At 39.8% G+C, this 14,810-nt stretch overlaps 2 protein-coding genes across 2 annotated transcripts in view; one reads left to right on the forward strand and one right to left on the reverse strand.

Annotated features, from left to right (window-relative positions):
• Setd3 (SET domain containing 3) overlaps positions 1-14,810 on the reverse strand; it is a 166,786-nt gene that overhangs the window by 56,205 nt on the left and 95,771 nt on the right. The window lies entirely within an intron of this gene.
• The window catches only part of LOC145981035 (uncharacterized), an 81,840-nt gene continuing 74,596 nt past the window's right edge, over positions 7,567-14,810 (forward strand). Inside the window, exon 1 of the mRNA XM_083114130.1 lies at positions 7,567-7,931. The gene's annotated coding sequence lies outside the window, so the exon portion shown is untranslated. The remainder of the gene's footprint in view (positions 7,932-14,810) is intronic.

The raw sequence follows: 14,810 nt of genomic DNA on the forward strand, positions 1-14,810 counted from the left end.
GCCCCAGGCCGGTAAAGGCTCAGAACATTCCAGGTGCCTAATTTGATATCCTTATTCCTAATGTAGATATTATCCTTAGTCCAGGGACCTCCCAAAGTAGTCCCCACCCGGAGATCCGAACGGGGGACTATTTTACCTCCGGAATATTTTACCTTGGGAACATCCATGGCCTTATATTGTTGTTTCTTGACATGTGTTTTTACAGTGCAGAGTTGTCAGCTCTACGCCTAACCCCCAATATGAATGGAGGAACTACTACACAAGACGAACACAAACACATTAGACAACACAATTACTACACAAGACGAACACAAACACATTAGACAGCACAACTACTACACAAGACACACTATTATAATAGTACTAGGATAATTATCTCGTTTATTATTATTATTCTTGGAATCGTAATTTCAGAATTGAATGTCTGTTGACACTTTTCAGAAGCAGTCTGAAATATTTGGCTAAACTATTCATCTGAAATCTCCCGAAGTCACTGAAGCAGTTCTGTGACGTCTCTTGGGTAAGAAAGAGCAGAGGCTAAATTGTGATGAGGGCTCTCAATACTTTGACAACTGTACAGTAAAACTGAGAAACTTTTCTCACATAAACAGTACAATTAAGGAAGTCCCCTTTTCAACTGCGGGTACAAGATCATTTGATTGGGACGGTTCAATCGGACAGCTCCATTTAACTTAAGTCAGATTTTCAGCTGGTATGTCACTATCCAGTGTGAAACTAAAAAAAAAACCTTTTAGCGTATGTTATTTTCAGAATCCACAAACAGTACACACAGAGAGAATTTTCTATACCTGCCACATCAAGTGTCTCATTTTAAAGTATGCTCAATCTACCATAGTATATTTAAAAAAAAAAAAAAAGGAATTGGGGGGGGGGGCGGACCCCCTGGATACGCCCTTGCCCGCACTGTCTGACGAGTTGAAGACCCCTGCACTACGCTCTCGGGAACACACGAGTTATATAAAATAACATTTTTTAAGTAGAAAGCAAGTCTATTGTAGTTTAACAGGGTAGTTCCTATAGTACAAAGAAAAGATTCAAACACAAGGGAGAATTTGGAATCTATAAATTCCACAATGTTCTTTTTTTTTCGTTTAAGAAACTTGGCCTGCAAAAATGACAAAAGCGCAAGGTGGTATTGAAATTCAAGCCATCAGTGAAAAATCTACGCGAGAACCTGTCCAGACGGGACTGAGCCTTACTAGCTTAGTGTCTCGACTTTAGCAACTTAAAAATGTAAAGTATAACACCAGTTTTTATATAATACGTATTACAATGAGCAAAAACTTTGTTTTCTTTAGTATTTTAAAAATTGTCAATGATTTAGGGACTCGAGAGCAAGATATATAACTTAAGGCGGTGATCGAGACAACATTATGAGACGAGATGAGAATGTGCCAAGTTTCATCTTGCCTAGGGTTTCATGTCTAGGAAAAACAACTGCTTTTCACATGCTTCCCCTTCCAGGTACTACACTGGTCGACAATTGCTAAGGAACAAACACATATTGACTCATATCTTTTTCCTCCGTGTCCGATGAATTGCGGTAATGTGTGACAAGTGATTCTGGGCATCAAATGGTGTGGAGAGAAGGTGGAACACGATATCATGCACAGCACATCTGTGAACGTGTCAGGTATGGGGGACCCGGAGTCATGGTATGGGGGGGCATAATGAAAAATGAAAAAAAAAACAACTGCACATATTCGCCACAGGATCTGTTGCTAGAGCACGGTATTCTACAGAGACCCTAGAAGGTTATGTTCGTTTCTTTCTGGGTGCAGTGGGCCCTAACGTTCTTTACATGGATGATAATGCGCGTCCACACAGAACTGTCCAAGTGGCAGAGACACTGGAAAGAGAAAACATCACCCGCACGGACTGGTCTGCATATTCACCGGATCTCAATCCCATCGAACATGTGTGGGATGCTCTCGGAAGGCGGGTTGCACACAGGAATCGCCCACCCCGGACCCTCCAGGAGCTGAAAACTACACTTCAGGAAAAATGGGACAATATACCCCTCGCGCTCACGAACGCTCTCATCGATAGCATACCGAACAGGTGTGCAGCTTGCTGTGCAGTCCGCGGTGGCCATACGCCATACTGATTTCCTCTGGACTCACTCTTCACATGCCAAATTGTGATTCATGTGCTTTCCTCACTTTGTTCTGCTTATGCTGGTTTTGCTTTATGACATCCTGTTCCTTTGGTTGATGGGGAATACCCGTCATATTTTCTCAATACACCTTAACTGATATCTGTACTTATATGTTGTTCACATGTTGAACCCTGATTACGTAGTCGAAAGTTATTGGTCAAAACGTGTTTGTTCCTTAGCAAATGTCGACCAGTGTATTTTAGCATTTTCTCACGGGCGTAATCAAGTATGTTTGATAGGTTTCTCTTTCATTTCTGTTAAACACACGCACAGAAAGTATAAATACATATGTACAGCTGCGTGGTTGCATTCGTATATTTGTTTCACTAATATTCCATCGCTAAAGAAGAATTTGTTTTCGATTTTCTTCTGTCCAAGATTTCACTTACTGTCTGGACTCTTCTACTTACCCCGCGGATCAAATATCCTCAAACGCATCCCCTGCAAAAATAACTTCCCTACAAAGGATCCACCTTAACTTCTGGCGCCATACTCGTTACTGTGTCCTGCTATCTTGTACGTTTGATTTCATTAATCCGTAATAGAATTCTTCCTTTCCTCATTATTATGAATGGTAAGGAGACGGGTTGTAAAAGTCGAGACGAGAACGAGTCTTCGTATCCTAGACTCTCGGTTACGTTGGAGACTTTACCATGAAACTTCCTCAGATGTACCAAACGGATATCTGAATGATTATTTATTTCGTTTAAGACGGAAACACAAAATGTAAAATAACATGATGTAATGTCCATTTTCATGTTTTCGAACAAGGTGCTGTGTTTTGTTACAATATAAACTCTTAAACACTAAATTCAGAGCTTATCTTCCGACAAAACAATTTCTGAAGTCTGAATTATCCTGCGAGTTGTGCAAAATCACGGAAAAATTGGTTAATTCTGCTGCAAATATTTGGTGTTCCTGTCAAATCGTTCTTTCCCTCTTCCAGGTGCAGTAGCTAGATTCTGGCCTGTTGCAATTGCAAATGCTATCAGCAAATGAACTACGACAGAGATTGCCAAAGGCGTTTTATCCTGCCGGATATGTGACCAGGACTTACAATTAAAACTTTCGGGTTGTCTATACGCCACGGCGTAAGTCGCAGAGATTCTTTTCAATCGTTTTTTACTGTCCTGAAATGCGGATATGAAATCAATTAACTGATGATTTTAAAACGCAAAGGGCGCATCAAAATTTTGAATCTGCCACGAGTATGTAATTGGAGAGGAAGGGGCTTATGAAAGGAATTAGATATATAGCGAAGGTACTAAAACGAATGAAAACACTATATGCATACGAAAGTAAAAGTAAATAGAGTATATGTATGTCACATACAAAATTCACGTGTGTCATAAACCACTCCATATATAGGAAAGTCTATGCTTGCTTTACTACACAATAGTTCGGAAAGCTGTCGACATACGGCTGATGTTGACACAAAAAAAATTATTTGTAAACAATTTCATGCAAACCGACTGCAAATCTATGCTTGTAATTTCCGACGACAACTGCAGCTTGTCGCCTCTCTTCAGCTCGAAATGTTGCATTCATGATTGAGCGTTTGCTTCCAAGTGACAAGCGTCGACTGTCTTTAAGTCTGTAAGCTCCCTAACGTGTTATGCCCAGTGCCGTATTCCTAGACAGAGCAATGGTACGAAGCAAAAATCACAAGAATACAAACAAAATATGTAGACTATAATAATTGATAACGAAGGTACGACTTAGCCAGCCTTCGCGAGGAAGTGGTTAGCGTACCATGTTACGAAACCACGGGTCATAGGTTAGAACCCTAGGCAATGCATAGACGTCTCATCCAGTTTGTTTTTAATGAGATTGCTTGTTGTATGTAGTATATTTGCAAGAGAAGTTTGAGTTATTGTTATTCCTTTCATTAAATCAAACGTACCATCTACTTTTAATTATGGAGACGTCAGCACATGGGCTATTTGTACCCGTCACACAATGCGGGGATGAGCTCTTCCTGAAAAATAACATCAATCAATTTCCAAAACTAATAATGTCATACTCCTTATAAACAACTAAAACTACATTATCTCCAAGGATAAAATCTCCATATTGTAGGTAAAAGCTGTGGTTTTAAATGGGCACTCAGCACAGGTAAGGACAAACACAGGACATACCCCAAAGAGGACTATACTGGCCGTGAGTACAAACGCCAGTTTTCTCTATTTCATCCTTATGTATTACCGCCTTTCACCACCCACACTAATGTATTAACAATATAAAAGGTCTGTGCGATTCCAATCTATCCCAATTCAATTCAATTAAACGGTATAGAATTTCGAACTCAAATCTACCTAATCAACTTCAAGATTTCTTATCCTGCAATGATTTTCCGTCTGTCAGATAGATTATTTTGTAAAGGACACTAACAAAGTAAACGAATTGAGAGAATTCTGTTTTATTTTCCAAGCAGCTTTCTTGTCCTTCCTCGATAAAGTTAAGAGCTAATCTGCGAAAAACTTGCCTCAGGGCATTACAGGGTTTGTCCGGAAAGTAATAGGACTGATTTTTTTTTCGCCGCGACTGTACTTCGGAGCACGCGCGCACTGACTGTATTCGGTAGAGGGGGTTCCTACCTAACCTACAAGCGGCTAGTCAGTTGTCTCCGAGCACCCGGAGAGTCAGGACAGGCTTTTTCGCGCGACGTGTTTCTGTGAGTGGCGCAAGCCGAAAATGCAGCGTTCGTTAGAGCAGAGGTACGCGATTAAATTCTGTGTGAAAATCGGTAAATCTGCGACAGAGACGTTTGATATGATCAAGCAGGCTTACCCAGATGATACTTTAGCAAGAAGTGAGTATGATCCCGAGACAAAGAGGCAATCTTCCGAGTGGCACACGACGGCGTCTCCTCGCCCAAAAAAGGCAAGAATGAGCAAATCCAAAGTGAAAACGATGCTCATTGTCTTTTTTGACATCAAAGGCATCGTCCACCATGAATTTGTTCCTCCTGGACAAACCGTCAACGCCAAGTTTTATGTGGAAGTGCTCAAGAGACTCAAACGAAGGGTCAATCGGGTCCGACAAGACATCGCAGCCGACTGGAAGTTGCACCACGACAACGCCTCGGCTCACACCGCCTTTCTTGTGACCAGATGTGCACCCCCCCCCCCCCCCGGCCTTCTTTTTGTTTCCTCGCCTGAAAAGGCCGATGAAAGGCAAGCATTTTGAGACGACAGAGGGGATCCAAGCATCTTGCACCGCGGCTCTAAAGGCTATTCCGGAGAATGCCTTCCGTGACGCCTTCAATGATTGGAAATCGCGCTGGCAGCGCTGTATCGACGCAGAAGGAGACTACTTTGAAAGTTTTTAAAGAATTGTAACGATTGGCTCAATATATTTTTTTAAATCGACTCAGTCCTATTACTTTCTGGACAAACCCTGTATTAATTATATTTATAAATTCAATTGGATTTGGATTAATAAAAGTTGCAATTTCTCGCGTCTACCGTGAAAAATTCGCGCAGAATTCCCGGAGACAATAATTCACGTATAATTCCCGGAATTCAAGGAATTCCGGGTGAGTAGCCATCCCCTGTACGTAAGGTTAAGAAAAATCGTAATCCAATTGAACATTTTTCATCGTTACGGCGAAATATTGTTTTATCAAATTTTTAAGGCTTGAAAATAATCAAATTAAATTATCGATCTATCAACGACATTACTATTAAAGCGAGATTCAAACCACTCCAGTGGGAATCGAATGAATGAATGAACTGATTTATTTTACTTCGAGTTTCTGCCACTTTTTGGTAATTGCGAAGATGAAGGTGAATGATGATAAGATGAAACAGATGAAAGGAGAATCACAAACAAAGATGGAGAGCAAGGATTATACGGAGTTTGAGTCAAGACGCCAGAGTGTCGCTAGTCTGCAAAATGCACAGTCCAAGGTGTACTAAGGGAAAGGTGGAGGGTTTACCTTTGGGTGTCTGCAGAAAGGAGCAGAAAGAGACACACACACAATATATCAATATATATATATATAGGTCATTAAATATGTCAATTATTAAATAATCAAATTATATTATAAAATATACAATATATTAGATCGACTGACTGTGTTTCATTCAAAATGTAATTGCAAATTGAAGATTTTAATGAACTATTGATGCTATGAACAATGATTTGCGTAAGGGACGAGGGGCAAAAATTAAGAGACATTAAGAAGATAATAGTTTCCTGTATAAAATTAATATATAAATGCTATTACGTGTTTTATTAATATATTTATATACTTCGTGGTTGCTAACAAAAGGCGATGAGAAATGGAGAAGAAATAACCAAGTCGGTCTAATTTCTGTGTTCTGGGAATTGCTGGGATCAGTGTCCTTAGACATGAGGCTCTCTTTGTTGTCCGTTCTTTTTGTATGTTTTCGATATTATTCCAGTCAAGTATATTCGAATCCCAAACTAATCGTTTGGGCCGCGGTGGCTCAGTCGGTAACGCGTCTGACTACCATGCTCAAGGTCCCGGGTTCGATCCCCGGCCGGTTCAAATCCGGGAACTTTTCTAACGGTGAAAGCGGCCCCGGCGCCCACCCAGCGTCGAATAACATGGGTACCTGGGGGAAACCCCGGGGGGTAAAGGCGGTCAGGGGCGTGATGCTGATCACATTACCCCCACTCACGACCGGATCAAGAAAGTGTGGGGCGTTACCTCCACACCCCCTATACGCCTTCATGGCGTGGTGCTATGCACAGGGGAACACTTTACCTTTTTTTTTTTTTTTTACCAAACTAATCGTTTATGTTCGTTCTTAAAACAAAAACTCTCCCCCCGCCGGAAGAATTTGGTGGGGGGGAAATTTCAGGACAAGATTGTAGGGGGGGGGGAATTCCCCCCGGGATTTCGCACCTTGCCTTACACCCCCCACTGGGAATCGAATCCAGGTGCTGCCTCATACAATACCGGTAGCTATCCTTTCTCCAGTCAGAGCAAGATGCGTTAACAATCACTACCACAAAGTATTGTCGTCCATGTAGGTCTCATGACTAATGGCCAAATGAGCTAAATGGAATAGGTTACAAACTTTCACAAGACAATTAAGCAAGTTTTCACCGACCGAGCGATCTCAACTCGAGGGGAAAAGATATCACAAAAAGCGATCTTCCATCTGCAAGGCCTTGAAGAGGGGGGAAGGGGCATTCCAAAACGAAACTGCCAGCAAGCGAACACAGCACGCTGGAAAAGTGGAACGGTTCCGAACCGTAGAAGCCGGTGTTCCAGAAACCCGCAGAATCCCTACCGTCTCATTGGCCGGACGCGAGAGGGCTCGACGACGCCTATTGGTGGACAGGTGCCATGACGTAGCTGGCAGGCCATGTGGTTCTGGAAAAGAGACTGGAGTTTGAATGACAGACCAGAGACGGCCAAGGAAGGAAGTTGCGAACCGAGTTAAGAACCAAAGAGGAAAAAAAAAGGTTCGGGATCCTCCTCAGTGTCGCCGTATATCAAACGATTTTCAGTGATACATTACATTCCTCGCCGGCATATAATGGTCATGTGATACGTCGATCTTGGTGCAAAAGTGATCGTGCGTGTGTGTGTGTGCTGTAAACAGATATTCCTTAGAGACTTTTTTCTTTACCCCGTGTAGGATACAAAAAATACAAGAGTTGTTCGGAAGTGGCAGAGTGTGGTTTGATTTCGAGGATGCCGAATAAGTGATATCCTTTTACAAGACTCCAAGAAATAAATAACCAGCAACCTGACACCATTCTACATCGCAAGGTAAGGAAAGCACTATTTTTATAAACTAATTGTGAGGCAAATTCCTCAAAAAGGATACATTTTCCAAATGTAAATCCAGAGTAAGTGGCAAATACGTTTACCAGTTCTCAGTTTGTAAAGCATTTTTTAATCAAATATTACAACACTTCCCGACATTGTCCGCTTGATGGATACATTTTTGTTATTTACGGTCGCTTTTCTGCCACATTTGGCTAATGATGAGGATGAGTGATGATATGATGAAATTGACGAAGGGACACACACAGAACACTTACGTCCAGTCCGGGATTCGAACCCGAGACCAGGGTCGTAACCAGGAACCCATCGATTCTAATTGGTTCCATTGGTTTCCGCAACAGGACAGGGACTCTCTTTTCTCGCACAATTTGAATTCGGTACAAGTTGCATATTGTTTTATTTCAATACGGAACTTGGACCGGATTTCAATTGATCCGGAAAAAAAGGTTCCTGGACTGTATTTAATTTCTTCCGGAAAAAATGTTCCTGGACCGAATTGAAATACTTTACAGATAAAAAGGTTCTTTACGGTCCAGAACCCATTTACGGTTCCTGATTTTCTCTCCTGGACCGGAATTGAATTTATATAAAATTCATGGACCTTTTTAACAACCCTGCCCGAGACCTTTGGCGTCGTACTGCGCTGTTAACCACTCCGCCACGCTTGATGTAGAAGACAGAAGATTAGCTTGTTTGCACTATCTGGCAGGTTTTCGGGGTCTTGGCAAAAGATTTTAATTTCACTTTATGCTCACCGACTAATCAGAACTTGACCTACTGCATAAATTGGGAATCGAACCACCGTGCAATGTGCCTGAACCAGGAATCGAATCCAGCATACCTCGATTGCAAGACCATACCATTAGCAATTACGTTGGTCCAGATCTCCTGAGTACCAAACACTTCTCCCGATGACTTGAAAATTGTTTTTCAAGTGGAAAATAAGTGTTTTGAAGTCAACAAATATAATATTCACGTTAAATCCACGAAATCCCATGTTAATACCGATGCTGCTGGTTGATATTAACCCGCGATGGAAGCCAATGGCTCTGGGTTCGAGTCCCACGTAAGGCAGGAATGTTTGCTTGATTGAGTTTTATACAGGGTGGCCCAAAAAAGGTAACCCAAATATGGAAATGACACTTTGGTTACCTTTTTTTAGCCACCCTGTATTATGAGCACATCAGGACATATGCCATTTTTGCACGTCACACCATACGGGGGCAAAAACCCTTAACTAAAACAAAACTCAGGATAGGACCCTAACAAGAAAGTAAAATATATTTGTTAAAAACTGTGCGTCAAATTGTTTACCCAATCTTTTTCACCAGTTCAGCATCGATTGTAATCGTCGGGATTAACCTAGACAGGTAGAAAATCGACGACATTGACGAAAATCGAAGCAAGTACAAAGCAAGCCCACAAACTACACAATCGAATTAAGGAAAATCATTTTGTACCTTCTCAAGAAACTTCTCAATGACTTCCTAACAGATTACTAGAAAGCGCCGTAGATCACGTTACAATATAGGGCTGCTACGACTTTTTGATTATGAAATTCCATGACATTTCCAGGACTTCCAGTCGAAAAATGAAAATTTTTCCAGACATGTCTATCATCATGATTTTTGCTTTTGAACCTCGTGTTTTTCAATTAAATATATAATCCGTTAATTATTATGAATATTCACTTTCACACCTTCCTTTTAGCAAATTTCATTCTACACACACAAGAACGTGAAAATTCGAAGAATAAAATGTAAAATTACAATCGGGATCAAATGTACTGGGTGCTACAATCACATGAATCTAGCCTTCAGGCTAAGGTAATCACCATTAACAGATCTCCAAAATATAAAAACAACAGAAAAGGTTCATAAACCATAAACAATTTTTCATTTTCTGGCGGATTTATAGTGTCGTAGAAAATGCTGCTTTTTAGCTTACATTTATAAATACACAGCATATGGAGAAATTTTTGTTGCATATAGGAATTCTACCCATAGGAAATGCCAACAAGACTAAGATCTATAAAATAATAGAAGATAACCTCATCTTCACCAACCTTTCCGATAATTATGATCATATTGTCAATGTACTTTAGTTATCAATCAGATATCTGGACTGAAAGTTTTACTTTGATATTCTTCCTAATATCTAGTATTATTTATAAAAGTGAAAATTTATTACAGAAATTCGAAGAAACCATAATTTTGCTCAATACTGAGAATCACAAGAACGAAAGAAACAAGTTTCTAAACTGAATCCTTTTTTGGAGTGGAATTACAAGAACCGAATCCAGAAGTGGAAGTGAACTGCTTGTTCATTTTGCAACTTTTTCTCTTGCCGACGCCAAAATGCACGCAAATTCCAGACGATCTGCAAAATTCCAAGACATTTCCCTGTTTTCCAGACGTGTAGTAACCCGGCAATATATACGAGTCTTTACGAATGGAATCCAAGATTACGATTCCAGAAGACCATTTGGTAACGCTTTCTTCTCCAAAGTTACCCTCAGGCTGTTGATACAGGTCAACCTTGTCTTCATACAAGAGACGTTTGAATTGCTACTGATCCGACTTTTGTAGCCAATTACATTACTATCACGAGCTTCAAGAGAGCACAGCATCTTGGATAGGTGCATGTGCAGCAAAATTCGCACTATTTAGAGCTAAGCTTATATTCTATTACGCCAATGAAAGGTCAGAAGCAACGGTGGGTGTCTCTCAGTGGCGCAGGAACGTTTTTCATTTGGGGGGGTACAAAATTCGGCCTCTCATATATATATATATATATATATATATATATATATATATAATGTCCAATCAAGTGTCGCAATAATAATAATTAGGATAATTATATTTAATTAAATTAATATATTAATTAATTAAATATGTACATTAATTAATATTGTATTGTTATTATTACATGAATAGGTAAAAGATAGTAAAAGAATAGAAATAGAACAGCAAGTGTTCATTATCTAGCGTACGTGTAGTTAAGATCGCCAAGATTTGCACAAAAACAACTGCCCTGGCAAGGAATTTAATGTCATATAGAAAAAGAATTGAATATTTATTGAATAACAAAAAAAAGGAGTTAGATCCAATTAACGAAAAGTAAAGTTCCTGATTAATATTTTATGGATATTATCATTAGTAGTGTGCATAAATCTTTGGAATCCTTCATAGCCTATGAGCCAAATTCCTTGCCTTCCAATAAGTTCAGTGGATAAAACCATCGACTATACAGGGTGCAGCAGAAATAACTCCCAGATTTCATTCGTGAATAACAAAGCAACGATAGATATTATGCAAAATTTTATTTCACAGTTGGAAAGAACAAGGATTACCATTTTGTTTCCCATATGTACCGAGACAACTCCATGAACGCCCCTACTTTTTTGAGGAAGACGGCACACAGTTAATGTAACGTCTGGCCGTTATGTATGGATGTTACGCAACTTCCTGCAGCCGCAATCGAACGAACGTGGCAAATTGGTTGTGTGGTTCCAACAGGATGGTGCCACAGCACACGTATCGATGAACGTGCTACGTGAAATGTTTCCAGGGCGTCTGATCTCACTTTTAAGTCACCTTACATGGCCAACTCGTTCCCCCGAGCTCGCACCCTGCGACTTCTTTCTGTGGGAGTACCTGCAGGCTAAAGTTTACCAAGGAAGGCCGAGGACAGCCAATGATCTGAAAGATGGTATCAGACAGGAAAGAGCGGCAATACCGACTAGGAGGGTAATGCAGAACTTCAGGGCGAGACTTCAGAAATGCGTACACCGTGCAGATCGACATTTGGACGATATCATTTTTAAACAAAGTCAACTATGTCACCCAAAATGGTGACTTGTGGCAATTTTGTAAAAAAATAATTGGAACATTTTGTTCTTTGCAAATGTGCAATAAAATGGTAAACCTTGTTATTTCCAACTGTGCAATAAAGTTTTGCATAACATCTATCGTTGCTTTGTTATTCACAAATGAAATCCGGGAGATATTTCTGCCGCACCCTAACTTTTAATTGTTACGCTGTTCAAGCATGGTATTGGCATTGATGGAAATTGAGTATAACAAATGCTAAACAATTATATTTTGATAAATTACTTTTACTACTTGGTAAGTCTTTTGGGGAGAAGGGGTCCGGACCCCCTGGACCCCCACAAAAACGTCCTTGATACCTAGGTATAATGTGAAGCCATGAGAAATATTCTCTTTTGGAACAGCACACACGAATGTCCTGTTATTTAATGCAAAGTATGCATAAATATTTTTCATTGTTTTTGTTAGAATTTAAGTTTAAAAAAAAAAACAGATTTTAAAATCAGAAAACAATTCTGAAACATATAAGGCTAAGCTCTGCACCTCATTCTGGGCTTATTTGGATTTCACGGAACAGAAAATCAGGAGTGAGGGGGATCTTGAGCCACCCCAACCAGGAATAATCATCTCCCACCCACTGGATATAGAAACTACATTATATAGAGTTCCACTTCAGTTCCGTTCTTTCTAATTTTAAAAGTCTCATAGCTACGCATAAAAATATCTTTAAACAATTTCTGGCAGGTGTGTACCACATCCAATGCCTTTTAGAAGCCATGTATTTGGTATTTTCTCAGACATCTATAGGGTGTTGTATTAAAAAAGAAAAAAATGAGTTCAGATGGTTCCCAATCAACTCGTAAGAAGTCTAACTTTGAAATATTTGTGAAAAATATGACAAATCATTTATTTGTAATATAATTAGCTGTGCCTAATGACGCTCTTCAAGTACTGAAAGTAAAATCATTCGGTACATTTACAAAACCGAAATCCTTCAGCTCTCAGAAGTAGCAAGGAAAGCCATACCCTCAAAAGTTTATTCTTTCTTTTCAATTTTTGGTGGACCATGTGAAGAGCCGGCCAAGGTTTATTTTCGTATGTAGTGGTATTAAATGCAGATACATGCGTGTGTTTTAGGATGACATGTCAATTTCTCGTTTATGTGAAAATGTAAACTTTAATGTAAGCAGAAGCATGTGCGCGTCACAGTTAAAGATTTTCGCATCTACAAAGAAAATCCAAAACACATTCCCACCTCGCCGTACTCCGTGGCAGAGGGGTTAGCATAGCGCGCTATAACGTCTGAGGTCCCAGGTTCGAATCCTGGCCTGCCCATGGGTGTTATTTTTGAGTGTCCATCAATTTCATCATATCATCATCACTCATCCTCATCCTCGCGATTAGCCAAAAGTGGCAGAAATGCGAAGTAAAATAAACCAAATCAATCAATCAAATATTCCCATCTTACTCCCAGAGACCTTGTAAATCCAATCCAAAATCTACCAATAGAACCTGCAGTGAGTCTCATTTATCTCGTGCATTCATCTGACTAATGTAATTTTCTTACAATTTGACTTTAGAGTTTAACATAAAATGGCGTTGTGTTTGTGTTGCATTCGATATCACAATTAGATTTTAAGCAATTTATGTCCAATTATAAGTATACCTAATACATAGGTAAAAAATAGTCCCCCCCCCCCTCTGATAAAATCGCAAATTGCACCCTGTTTAAATGTCTAGGAAAGATTTCATTTCACCTAGGAATGGTATCGCGATGCGATGAGTCGAGAATTGTCACAGCCTCATCTTGTATCCTGTGTGGTGAGGTCCTTCTCGTTCTTGTTTGTGCTTATTTTTCTTTCGGTTTCTACTCTGAAGTTATGAAAACTTATTCCAAATTTACCTCATTCTCAGATAGGCTAATCGGCACTCTATTTTTTAAAAAAGAATATATCTTAATATATAGGTTTAAGTATAGTTTTCCCAACACCATCTTACAAATTTATGAAAAATATGGGTGAGGTACAGGAGTGCATTGTAACCCCCCCCCCCCCAATTGGTCTGTCGTATCTCGTCTCGTTCGTGTAAGTGTTCCGTTTCGGAAAATTCCATTATAAATATTCAAAAGAAAATGGGGTCAGTCATATACTCTTCTGATGAAGATTTGTATCTTATCTTCGAATCGACGCGACCACTGCTTTAGAAATGTGTACCCCCCCCCCCCCTTACATAAGCAGCAATCGTCTGCAGCGTAATTTTCTGAGAGTCAATCTGATTCCATCGTTCCACACATATTTAAACAATTTTCATCTCGTTAAAGAGGTTTCCAAGAACTTAGGCCAATGAACTAACTAGTAGCAAGCACAATGTAGTATAATAAGTTTACAATTAAATGTTTTGAATTTCTGTGGTAAGGACTATAATGCTTAAAATTGATAAACAATAATACATTTCTTATTGGGCGAATTGATAATAGGTAATTTTAACAGTAGCACCTTCCGTCTGCTGTCAAATTACCAAAGGGGGGTACAGGGGGTACAACTCGATTTACGGATTTAGGGGGTACAGTACCCCCCTTCAAAAATTTGCGGGGGTACAATGTACCCCTGTACCCCCCCGTTCCTGCGCCACTGGTGTCTCTCGAAGCAAGCTTCAGATTGGGCCGCATGACAGTGTTCCGAGTTCGTTTGCTCCATAACAAATTTCCACTTGCGCTTATCGAGATTATAGAAAACAATTTCCTTTGCCCAGCTACAATGCACAGCTACAATGCACTTTTACTTGTGACTGAACGTTAAGGTTCTGTACCGTATCAAGCCTATATCAAACACAATATTTCAAATATATTTGACATTTGTTGCTTTTTGAATAACCCTGCAACATTTTTCAAGGATATTCAAGGTAATATTCAGGTGAATTTAATCTGTTCCGTGGGACATTTGAGGCGTCAAAGGCAGAGGTGGTAGACATAGATTATTTCCGTAACATCTCTGGCTGTTAAGCATTTGCAACTCGTGAGCGAGCCTCAATT

The sequence above is a fragment of the Lepisma saccharinum genome, chromosome 28, assembly GCF_977018435.1.
Source record: "Lepisma saccharinum chromosome 28, izLepSacc3.1, whole genome shotgun sequence".
Lineage (NCBI taxonomy): Eukaryota > Metazoa > Arthropoda > Insecta > Zygentoma > Lepismatidae > Lepisma > Lepisma saccharinum.